General features: G+C 40.0%; 1 long non-coding RNA gene across 1 annotated transcript; it reads right to left on the bottom strand.

Annotated features, from left to right (window-relative positions):
* Positions 1-297: 297 nt before the first annotated feature.
* LOC148703688 (uncharacterized) lies at positions 298-4376 on the bottom strand. The gene is made up of 2 exons (XR_015977069.2): positions 3744-4376; positions 298-2705 (listed from the first exon to the last, which is right to left on the bottom strand). It is a non-coding gene; the product is annotated as an uncharacterized LOC148703688 (long non-coding RNA).
* Positions 4377-4806: the final 430 nt, after the last annotated feature.

The following is a 4806-nucleotide window of genomic DNA, read 5'->3' as shown; positions in this document are numbered from 1 at the left end:
TTTAAGAATGTTCATTTTCTTGGTTCACATTAAAGAAATTTTATCTTAATATATTAGCGATAGTTAAGTTGGCATTGCTTTATTTATATTTGAAAACTTTTAGCAAATTTATACTAATTATCAATTATATATTTTTGGATATAAGAAGATTATTACGTCCTAACCCAAAATCTAGCCTTGATATAACCATATACCCACTTAGACAAACATCTTAGGTTGGGTCAAGGTTATTGCTTGACATCAATCTAACATGAATGATTTGTGAGGTCTAAAAATCTTTCCGTGGAGATGACCCAACTTGATTCAATTACCCTACAAGCTAGGTTGGAGTCTAAGATTATGAACCAAAAAGCAACTAAGTCTGAGTAGGGGTCAAACTTGCCCTGGCCCCAAACCAACCCATTTGTAGCCCTAAGCAAAATGTCTTTTATTTTTGCCAAGTGTTAGGGTGGCATTTGACACCTCTAATGCTAAGGTCATGAAAGCCTTAGAATAAGGGTGGGCAATGATGATAGGGTAGAAATGATTCCGACCACTCTTACAGGTGAGTTATATAGTGAAAGCTAGTGTTAGAAATATGGTTGACCCACTCGGGATGACCTACTGGACTTATCATATATTAGGCTTTGTGGATCAAGTCAATTCTACCTGAAAATTTACAAAGCTTGCTTGACTCATCGATCTAGATAGTTCAATTGTTTGAACCACTCAATCGAACTAGGATCGACTTCTTGTTAACAAATATGGAATTTTTTTTTTCTTTCTTCCCCATCTCAAGAGATTTAGAATAGACGATATAGCTGGATATCATAGAAATAGAAGGGCAGCCAGATGCGTTGAAGATGGAAGTGGTCGGATCTCATGAGAAACGAAATAGTGGTGGCTAGATCAGAATGTGTATGAGGGCAGGTTAGGCATTGCAAGCGTAGAGGCAGGTGATGTAGGATGGGGGCATAGCACCAGCTTCAAAGTTACCCGACAAAAGTTTTAGCAAGCATATGCAATTAAATTAAACTTAATCCTGAATTTTTAAAATAACCATTAATTTAAAACTAATATTCAAAGGATCTAAATGCAAAATTAAAGCTAAGGAAAAGGGATAATTGGTAGTTTCTTGCATCGTAATCAAAAAAGCCTCATCATTGCCATAAACTCCACTAACTGACGTCTTCAAGATGCTCTACAATTAAGGACTCCACCAACTATCTGCTTGAAAAATCCTTAGAAGACACCAAAGTTGTCTAGAATCCACCATGCAAGAGAGAAAGATAATAATGTACCCAACAAAGGAGAAGCTTTTTTCAATATTTGAATAGAAAGAGGATATTTATAAGCTTCGGTAACCCTTAAAAGGCTAGGGACATCTAAATATCCCCCGAGTTCGAAAAGAAATAGAAAAATAGCTCTTAAGATACCCAGTTAGACTTTATCTCAAAAATAAACCACCAAGAAAAAGTTGTACAGATGATGACCTATCTACCCATAGTTGGCTTCTGACATTAGTTATGTCACCATAGGGAACTTATGTTAAATAAGTCTACCATCAGTTTCCTTCGTCTCACATTCCGTGTCAAAGCCCTAGGTCTTCAAATAGTTGCCGACTACCATCAGTTGGCTTCAGATGATGGCTTAGTTCACCATCATCGAAGTTATCTCCATCTCAAAGTTAGACTTGGTGTTGACCTTTTGGAAGCTTTTGCTCATTGCTGATATATTCTAATAGTGGATCTCCTTTTGAAGGTGACTAGTCTGGTCGCTGCCAGTTTCGAAAAGTACTAGTTCGGATGTGAAGGTTTGGAGTACGTCTTGTAGCCTCAAAGTCAGAATAGGTGACATCTACCACCTCTTTCAGAGTAACCAGCACTCGAGGCAGGACTGTGTCTGGATCTGGAGGCTCGATTTTTTGCCTGAGGGCAACCCTGTTCCCATAGAAGGTAGTTTATGACTGGTTGTCGACAAGATCTTTGCTGTGTGGTTAGGGACTAGGCATCCCACCTCAGTGCCCTAGGTGTCTGTAGGACGAGACCGTGGATCATGTTCTGTTTCAGTGCGAGCAAGCTAGGAGGGTTTGGAGGCTCATTGATATCTCGCTAGAGGCTCGGCACCATTTGGGCTCCTTCGTGCAGGCGTTGGGACGGCCGCCTCTAAGACGTGGCAGGTAGCCATCGTGGCAACTTATACCGCATACCATATCTGGCTAGCAAAAAATGCCTAGATATTTGGAAAGAGCAGCCCTACACCTAGGTTCGTAGTGGAGCGAGCTCGAAAGTAGATGGCAGAGATTATCCATGCAGGTCCATCGGATATACCTTTGATAGCTCGGGGCATCTGAGGTTCTACTTCTGCTCTTATAGCATCATAGATGGTATTTTTCACCTAGGAGCCCCTACCCTCAAGCTTCCTTAAGGTCAACTTTAATGGATGTGTGCTTAACAGTGGCAGGAGGGTTGGCGCAAAGTTTGTCATCAGAGGCCCGGACTCTAGGGTAGTTGTTGCTGGTGGGTGATAGAACTTCAACATTTTTGTTTTGGGGGCGGAGCCGACGATGGCTTGGGTTGGTTTATGTCGAGCTCGACTTGTCCTGCGAGCCAATGCAGTCATGCTAAACTATGACTCGGCAACTATTATTTTTTTTGGGCAAACCTCTTCAGCATTCCTTTTCCAGCAGTTTCCTTTTTGATTGTCCCAGATTTTCTCTTCGATTCCTGATCAAATAATACCAAAAGAAAAATCAAAAATTAGTAAGAAAGAAAAAGGACATAAGAAAAGTAACAAAAATAGAAAATATTTTTATTTTATTTTAAATGTATATATACATATTTTTATTTTTCTTGAAAGTTTTATTTATGGAAAGATAAACAACTTATGCTAGCAATCCCCGGCAACGGCGCCAAAAATTGATCGGTTCTTTCAATTTCAAAAGTAAACCACGCAATAGCATGTATCCTGTAGGATAGTGATTACGGGTTTCGGTCCACAGGGATTGGAGATAAGTTATTTTTCTTAATTAAATAATTAATTCAAAGGGCATAAGCTGGAGTAAAAAGAATTTTAAGTTATCGATTAATGAGAACTAAAAAGTAAGATGAATGCAACAGTAAGAATATTTTATGGGAAGAGATGTTTAGGGTTTGAATCCACCGATGGATTCGTAAGTGTGATGCTTTCAATGACTTAGATGCGTGTATGATCTGATTGCTCTTAACTACAAGTTAGGGCAATCGTACAAAGAGTTGAAATCTAACCCACAATATGAGTCATCTAAGCCTGGTACAAACTATCTTCTCTAAGGATAGGCATGGTCTGTCCTATTTAGCATGATTCATCTAATGATTAATTTCTCAAAAATAAATCTGGTAGTTGCATAACAATCTCCTCCAAACCATAGGTATTGGATTTGATTTCGATAAACTAGATTAATTCATGCAGAGGCGTTCTACAAGATAAATATCTTACACAAATTAACCAAGACATTTCAAGATCATAATTTCATTAAATATGCAACTGTTTTACAATGCTAACAATCAAAAAATGCAATATAAATACTCATCCAAGGCTCCATCAAACTCCTAAACCAAGGTTTAGCCACTCATGATGCTCGGCAACTTTGATCAGTTTGCTGAGATGCTCCACGCCAGGATGATTGATCTCCGCGCCCCCAGGATTGCCTCCCAAAATACCTTCCGCTCCCCCCCCTTTATAACATGCTAGGACCCTTGGTTCAGCAAGGAAGGAGATCTTACCGAATCGTGTCTGGTCAAATTCTCCCATGTGTCATGGAAAGAAATCCCAATCGGTTCGATGGAGATGGGAAAGACAGCTTTGAAGGAAAGGAGAGCTCCCGGCTGGCTTTGGAATAAAGCGGATCTTCCCCTGTTTTGCTGGCGATTTGCTGATTCGTTGATGAAGAAAGACTCCCCGATTCTTCCCGCTATTTGAAGGGATTTCCGTCGTCGAGTGCTGGAGAAGAAAGAATGGATTGCTGCTTGGTGAGATGGGATATTTCCCTTGCTTCGGATCGCAGCTGGGAAGAAGTCGAAGATGGAAAACTGCATTGGGTTGGACGATTTGCCGATTTGGGAAGAGATCTCCCCAATTTCGGACGCGGGAATGGAAAGAAAAATCAGGTTGGATGGCTGCTGATCTGGGAAGAGATCTCCCCTGTTTTAGACGTTTGGGGAAGGAGATGAAGATTCGGTTGGATGATCTCCGATTTGGGAAGAGATCTCCCCTGGGATGAAAGGGAAGATCAGCCGATTTGGGAAGGGCTCTATTTTGATGGGAAAATAGGCAACCACAGCGTTGGAGTTTTAATCGGGATGCTAAAAAAATCGGGTATTACGTGGGCTTGGGTGGCTGCCAATCCTGACTCACTGGGTGCAAAAAATTGCTTGCTGACTAGTTGGGTGAAGTATTGGATTTGAGATGGATCATGATCGTTGATTTGCTTGAATTTGTTCTCGAGCCCAATGTCATAGAATTTAAATTTGATTTTTGCTAAACTGCTTCAGACCGAACTCGACCGGATAAAATAAACAAGACTATAAACAAAACAAAACAAGACCGTGACTTAATCAAAAGGGTTAATCAAACCTTTTTCCTAAACAGGAATTAATACAAAAATAATTAATTATAACTTCCAGTCTAATCAGGACCAAAACCCATTTAATTATAACCTTACCTTGATTACAACTCCATTAGGTTACCAAACCGGATCAACACAATCTCATCCTTATATGTTTTCCTGTAGTTTTTATGAAAGATTGCAACCAAGAGAGACAAGTTCAGAGTCTGGTTTAAGGAAAG

This window comes from Phoenix dactylifera, chromosome 4 (assembly GCF_051530095.1).
Source record: "Phoenix dactylifera cultivar Ajwa chromosome 4, Ajwa_hap1_PhDact_Kaust_v1.1, whole genome shotgun sequence".
NCBI classification, from domain to species: Eukaryota; Viridiplantae; Streptophyta; class Magnoliopsida; order Arecales; family Arecaceae; genus Phoenix; species Phoenix dactylifera.
Note: the sequence above shows the minus strand (reverse complement) of the source record. Positions and strands in the feature narration are given on the sequence as shown.